General features: G+C 40.3%; 1 protein-coding gene across 2 annotated transcripts in view; it reads left to right on the top strand.

Annotated features, from left to right (window-relative positions):
- Positions 1 to 1,280: 1,280 nt before the first annotated feature.
- LOC109928917 (sperm-associated antigen 1) overlaps positions 1,281 to 7,650 on the top strand; it is a 126,246-nt gene continuing 119,876 nt past the window's right edge. The window contains exons 1-2 of one of the 2 annotated variants that reach the window (XM_048596109.1): positions 1,281 to 1,388; positions 4,146 to 4,256. The gene's annotated coding sequence lies outside the window, so the exon portion shown is untranslated. The remainder of the gene's footprint in view (positions 1,389 to 4,145; positions 4,257 to 7,650) is intronic. The other variant, XM_048596110.1, reaches the window with a different exon arrangement.

The raw sequence follows: 7,650 nt of genomic DNA, 5'->3' as shown, positions 1-7,650 counted from the left end.
AGCACTTATACACTTAATGGTAATGTTCTGGGGAGTGTTGTCGAACAAAGAGACTTTGGGGTGCAGGTTCATAGTTTCTTGAAGCAGAGTTGGAGGTAGACAGGGGAGTGAAGAAGGCATTTGGTACACTTGCCTTGATTGTTCAGTGCATCGAGTATAGGAGTTAGGAGGTGAGTTGTGGTTGTACAGGACATTGGTTAGGCCACTTTTGGAATACTGTGTTCAATTCTGGTAACCCTGCTATAGGAAAGATGTTGTTAAACTTGAAAGGATTCAGAAAAGGTTTACAAGGATGTTGCAGTGTTGTAGGGTCAGAGGTTGAATAGGTTGGGGCTATTATCCCTGAAACATTGGAGACTGAGATGTGACCTTATAGAAGTTTATTAAATCATGAGGGGCATGGATAGGGTGAATAGTCAAGGTCTTTACAGGGTAAGGGAATCTAAAACTAGAGGGCATAGGTTTAAGGTGAGAGTGTAAAGATTTAAAAGGGACCTAAGGGGTAACTTTTTCACGCAGAGGGTGATGTGTGAGTGGAATGAGCTGCCAGAGGAGGTGGGTACAATTACAACATTTAAAGGCATCTGGATGGCTATATGAATAGGAAGAGTTGAAAGGGATATGGGACAAATGCTGGCAAATAGGCTTAGATTAATGGAGAATATCTTGTCAGCATGGACAAGTTGGACTGAAGTTTTTTCCATGCTGTACATCTCTATGATTCTATGTTAGTTGATTGATTGGCACTGCATCCAAAAACATTCACTCCATCCACCATCAATGCTTAGTAGCAGCAGCATGTACCACATGCACTTCAGAAATTCCCCAAGATTCCATCAGCAACATCTTCCAAACCCACAAGCTCTACCACCCAAAAGGAAAAGGGAGGTAAATAACAGCGAACATCACGAGCTCCAAGTTTGCCTCCAAGCCACTCACCAAGCTGAATTGGAAAGTTATTGTGGTTTCTTCAGTGTCGTTGGGTCTAAATCCCAGTAATCCCTTATTAAAGGCATTGTAGGACAAATAGACTACAACGATATAGGATGACAGTTCACTACTGCCACCACCAACTTCTTTAGGACAACTAGGTATGGTCAATAAATGCTAGCCTAGACTGCGAAGTTCACGTCCTGCGGATGAATTACAAACGACTTAAGCATTTCGGGTACTCACTGCCTTTTGCAAAGGATATGAAGATAAAGATCGAGGAAGACTAAATACCAATGAGGAGGAATTTTCTGCCCGCTCTCCCTGTCGGTCTCTGTACCTTTAGGGATGATCATTTCAAATCTCCCGCCCACCGGTGACGTACGTCGATTCTATCTGTTTCCGGTCAGTGGGAGCTTGCTTTTGGAATTGGGTTTGGGAGACTGAAGCCAATACAGGTACCACTATAGCTCAGGAGCCCCAGCCAGAGGCGAGGGTGGGCCCTGAGATATTATCATTACTACGACTGCTTATTATTATTATTATTATTATTATTGTTCATGGTTTTGCTTCGAACCCGTTTCGCCGGCGTGAGGCCGTGGTTTCAGCGGTTGCCGTGGAAACGCGTCGCGCAGTTTTAGGAGCTGTTGACTTTTCTGTTTCATTTAAAAGCAAAGGACGGGCCTGTCTTGTGCCGTTCTTCACGATGAATTTTGATCATTGTAGAATATTACACACCCGAGGAATATTGTAGATAACTATATGAGAGTCTGTAAACTCTGTTTTCTGAAGCACAAGAAGACCCTTCTAGGCCCAAAACGTCAGCTTTCCTGCTCCTCTGATGCTGCTTGACCTGCTGTGTTCGTCCAGCTCTACACCTTGTTATCTCCATTTGTTTTGCGTTTGGTCCATATCCCTCTTAAACCATTCCTATTCGTGTACTCGTCCAAACGTCTTTTAAATATTAAAAATCACACAACACCAGGTTACAGTCCAACAGGTTTATTTGAACACACAGGCTTTCGGAGCATTGCCCCTTCCTCAGGTGTAATGAGAGAGGAAGTATCAAGACACAGAATTTATAAGTAAAAGATCAAAAGATTATACAACTGCTGCAAATGTATTTAATAACCCTAAATTGGCTGAAATAATTGGCTGACTCCCTCCTGTTAAATCCTAATCAGTTATAAAGGAGTTGCAGGTTTCAATTGATTAATATGCAACTCAGAATTTTTTTGAAGTCAGTATCCCAAGATAACTAAAGGTTTTATCAATGAATATGAGAGGTGACATCTCAGGTCAGACAATGTTTTTTGATGTGAGGCCTTGTTTAGAAACTGTCTGTGTTTGAACGTGGAGTCAGGTTGGTTTTATTTCCAAAGCATGAATTTTAAAAATGCCCCACTGACTGACTGTGTCCACAAATTGTATGCTTTTTGAACAAAAGAAAATATACCTGTAAATACAAATCTGTAAATGCAAATTCACCCCGTGTGTGTGTGTGTGTGTGTGTGTGTGTGTGTGTGTGTGTGAGAGAGAGAGAGAGAGAGAGTGTATAGTGTAGGGGGTCATTGTAATGCGACATGAACCCAAGATCACGGTTGAGGCCACCCTCATGGGTACGGAACCTGACTATCACCCTCTGCTCGGCGACTCTGCGTTATTGTGTATCCCAAAGTCTGCCATGGAGGACGTTTACCCGAAGATCAGAGGCCAAATGCCCTTGACCACTGAAGTGTTCCCCCACTGGGAGGGAACATCCCTGTCTGGCGATTGTTGCACGGTGTCCATTCATCCATTGTCGTAGCATCTGCATGGTTTTGCCAATGTACCATGCCCTGGGGCATCCTTGCCTGCAGTGTATGAGATAGATAACATTAACCGAGTCACAGGGGTATCTGCCATGCTTGTTGTGGGTGGTGTTCCCACATGTGATGGTAGTATCCATGTCGATGACCTGACATGTCTTGCAGAGGTTGCTATGGCAGGGTTGTGTGGTGTTGTGGTCGACGTAGCCCACACCAAAAGGCATTGTCTGATATCGCCTTTTGTATTCATTGATTAAAACCTTTAGTTAGCTTGGAGAGTTGCATAATAATCAAGTAAACCTGCATCTCCTTTCTAACTAATTAAGGATTTAAAAGGAGTCAGGAAGCCAGCCAATTTATAGTTATTAAATATATTTGCCTCAGTAGTATTATCCTTTGATCTTTTACTCATAAATTCTGTGTCTTGATACTTCCTCTCTCGTTACACCTGAGGAAGGGGCAACGCTCCATATGTTTGTGTGTTCAAATAAATCTGTTGGACTATAACCTGGTGTCATGTGATTTTTGACCTTGTCCAACACTGGCACCTCCATATCATGGCTTTTAAATGTTGTAACCGCACCTGCCTTCTTTGCAGTTCCTCAACTCTACCCATAGTTTCTACACCTTTCAGTTCTTTATCATTTCTTGCTATCGATTTAATTTCATTTCTTACTAACAAGGCAACTCTGCCCTCTGCCCACCTGCCTGTCCTTTACATAGGATGTATATTCTTGGACATTTTAGATTCCAGCCTAATATCCTTGTGGCCACCTCTCTATGATGCTCACAACATCATACCCACCAATTTCAAATTTGCGCTACCAGCTCATTTACTTTGTTTTGTATGTTGTGCACACTTAAATACAACATCCTCAGTCTTGCTTGACTGTCCGCCGCTTCCCAAAGTTGTCCCCTTCTTGACTGTGCCTGAAGTTAGATTCCTGACTCTTTCCATATTCTGTCCCATTAATTTTTCTGGAAACTTTACTTACCTCTCCTGACCAAAGGAACAGGGATAGGTTAAGTGAGTGGGCAGAGATGTGGCAAATAGAGTATTAATAAAGGTTCAGAATAGATTGATTTGTTACGCTTTCTTAGTCTGAAAAATGTTAAAGGATTCTTATAATTTTTACTATCTGAACTACATTTTTTGGATAATGACATTCACATAGCTCTTAAGATCCTGCATCAATGTTACATGTTTACTGAAATTTAAATTGAAATGTAGAACTGTGCAAAACAATATTCTTTGGAATCATTGATAAGATTATGAAATAACAGTAGAGGCTTCATATGTGTGTGTGTGTGTGTATATATATATATGGTTTATTTGCATTTTTTAAAAAAAACCTTGTGTTTTCTACTTCCTGTATTTTAGTTTAATTGATGTTTTGGATTTTGCAGTGAAATCACTGAGGCTAACAGCACTCACCATCATTAAACACAGAAATTAAGAAATTGCCCTGCACTTTCAGAAACTCCACTCATCAAAAGATTTGGCATTGAAAACCAGAGGTGAAGTTGGTATTCTTGTGTAGTAGTTATCCGCAAAATGCAGAAGAGCCATGTCAAAACTTGTACAACCCAGTCTAAATAGCTTTTTAATGGCGTGAAGTATTTAAATTATTGCCAGGCAACTTGTCTGCCACTGAAAATTAACATTTATAATGTGATTGTAATTATAGTTTCAGATTTAAGGAAATAAAAAATAATTTTTAACTTTCTGCCTCATAATCTTCACTTTTTCTTAACCACATCTTTCTTTACTTCTTTATTTTGCTTTTTATATGTGATTTGATGTCAAATTGAATACTTTTAACTGACAGATTCTGCTTCAGAATCTGACGATGATATGCATATTTGCTTACCTTGTTTATATAGTTTCAGACTCCTTAAAGTTGATTTCTAATCACAGCAAAAAAGGACGTAGAAAGTCAGTGAAAATATAGAAGTGTTACGAACAGCTGGTGCTGTTGCGTAACCATTGAATGCAAGATCCAGACTGCAATTCAGCCCCTTGTAAAGAATATAAGTAACATACTCATATAGCAAATGTTTTCTTTCTGTGGGTAGTCAACTTTGATGCCCTGGTAACAATTAATTCTAGGAGACTCAAACTAAGCAGGTTGTTGTTGAATCTTTGATAGTTAGCATTTGAAGAATGGGAAGAGTGCTTATCTCAGCTCATTTCAGTTCCAGCAATTTGCAACCAATAAAGGATGCACTGTTAAACCTGGTTCTTGAAAATGAGGTGGGCTAAGTGGATCAAGTGTCAGTTGGAAAACATTTAGGAGATAATGACCATTGTATTGTAAGGTTCAGGGTGATGGTGGAGAATGATATGCACCAATCCAGAGCGAGCAAAATCAATTGGTGGACAGCAGACTGCAACGGGGCAAGAGCAGAGCTGGACAGAATTGACTGGAACAATAGTTTGGCAGCAAAACAGTAACTGAACAACAGGCTACCTTTAGAAAGGAGATGGTTCAGGTACATCAAGGTACATACTCTGAAATGGACTAGGTAGAGTGAACAAATATCGAGCTCCCTGGATGACACAGGACATAGAAATTAAGATAAAGAAAAAGTGTGCTTTTGAAAAGTGCCAGGTAGAAAATAAAATTTTAAGAAGTAAGAGGAATTTTGAAGGTTCAGAAGGGAGATGTAAAAACAAACAAGAGAAGCAAAGAGGAATTATGAGAAAAAAAAAATTGAGTTCTAAAAAAGGCTGGATAGGCTGGGACTTTCTTGATTGGACTATAGGAGGTTGAAAGGTAACCTTATAGAGGATTATAAAATTATGACGTGTATAGGTAGGGTTAATGGTAAGTGCCTGTGCCCTAGGATGGAGGATTTCAAGACGAGGGGACATATTTTCAAGGAGAGAGATTTTAAAAGGACATGAGGGGCAAATATTTTACACAGAGGGTGGTTCATGTGTGGAATAAACTTCCTGAGGAATTGTCAGATACAGGCACAGTTACAACATTTAAAGGACACTGAGGTAAGTACATGAATAGGAAAAGTTTGGAGGGATATGGGCCAGGAGCAGACAGGTGGGACTAGTTTAGTTTGGGATTATGTTTGGGTTGGACTGATTGGATTGAAGGTTCTGTTTCCACGCCGTATGACTCTCTGACTGGCAGCTAACCTGAAGAATGCCCAAAAGTCTTCTATGACCATATTCAAAACTAAAATGGTGGTAAGAGGAGCATTGGGGCTGATTAGGGATCAAAAAGGGATGGAGGAAGAGGGCATGGCTGAGGTGTTAAATTTGCATTTGTCTTGACTAAAGAGAGAGATGCTGTTGGGAAGTAACTTGGCCACTAGAAGAGTTCAAAATTGATAGGGCAGAAGTGTTCGATCAACTGTTGGTACTTAAAGTTCACAAGTGCTGGGACTAGATGAGATGCATTCGAGGATCTTAAAGGAACTGAGTGTGGTAAGTAGAGGGGCACTGACCACAATTTTTTAGTGTTCCCTGGATTTGGGGGAGGGTCAAGATTGGAAAATTGCAAATGTTATGGCCTTGTTTGATGCAGACATATGTGAGCTGATGCCTTTTGTAATGAAGAACATTGAAAGAGGATGCAAAATAGAGGGTATAATATCCAAGGGAGGCACATGAGGAAGGATGTATATGTGCTCAAATCATTGAAGGTGGCAGGACCGATGGTGTAGTAAGTAAAGCAGACAGTACCCTCGGCTTATTTATAGTCACAGTACAAGTGCAAGGTGGTGATGTTCACCTTGTATTAGACATTTGTTAGACCCCGTCTGTAGTATTGTATACAATTCTGGGCTCCACGTTTATAGGAAGAATGTGAATACATTGAAGAGAATGCAGAAACAGTTTATAAGAGTAGTTCCGGGCATGAGGAACTTCAATTATGTGGATAAATTTTAAAAATTGCGACTACTTGAGAAGAGAAGGCTAGGAGGAGATTTGATGAGGTGTACATAGTGTAAACTGAGAGGAACAGTTCTATCATTAAAAAGAGTCAAGAGGGCATGAATATGAAGTGTTCTGCAAAAGAATCAACAGTGAAGTGAGAAAGAATCTTTTCACTCAGCATGTAGTTAGGGTATGGAATTCACTGCCTGGAAATGTGATGGAGACAGGTTCAATTCAGGCATTCAAGAGAGCGTTGGATGATTATTTGGGTAAAAATAATGTATCATGGTAAGGGGGTAGAAAAACAAGAGATTGGCACATTAAATGTGCCCATGCAGGCGCAATGGACTGAAAAGCCTCCTTCTGCACCATAACACTTCTGTGATTTAGTACTGAGATAACAAGGTGTAGAGCTGGCTGAACACAGCTCTGATGAAGCAGCATCAGAGGAGGAGGAAAGCTGACGTTTCGGGTCTAGACCCTTCTTCAGAATTGGGGGAGGGGAAGGGGGTTCGGAAATAAATAGGGAGAGAGGGGGAGGTGGATAGAAGATGGATAAAAGAGAAGATAGGTGGAGAGGTACTGATATGTTGAATGAGTTCAGCCCTTACTTCTGCTACTCAGTACCCAGCCCATTTACCAAATGCCATTCCACATCCCTTGCTATCCTTTAATGAGCAATGGCCTAACAATTATGGTTTCAAAAATTTCAATTACTACAACATTCACTGTTTATTTTAGGAGCTTTTGTTTCAGTGAAAAATGCTTCCTGATTGTACACCAAATGGCCTATCTAATTTTAAGATTGTTTTGGATTTCTGGGCCATAAGAAATATAGGATAGACAGAGAGAAATGATCAAATTGCTTTGTCACTTTAAGTAAGTTGATTAGATCATCCTTCAAAATTCAAAGTGTCGAAACCACATTCATATAATCTACTCTCATAATTTAACCTTTAAAGCCTTGGTTGCCTTCTGATAAATTCTGGGGTTCTGTCTTCAAGCTTGACGTTC

The sequence above is a fragment of the Rhincodon typus genome, chromosome 4 (genome assembly GCF_021869965.1).
Source record: "Rhincodon typus isolate 14 chromosome 4, sRhiTyp1.1, whole genome shotgun sequence".
Taxonomy (NCBI): Eukaryota; Metazoa; Chordata; class Chondrichthyes; order Orectolobiformes; family Rhincodontidae; genus Rhincodon; species Rhincodon typus.
Note: the sequence above shows the minus strand (reverse complement) of the source record. Positions and strands in the feature narration are given on the sequence as shown.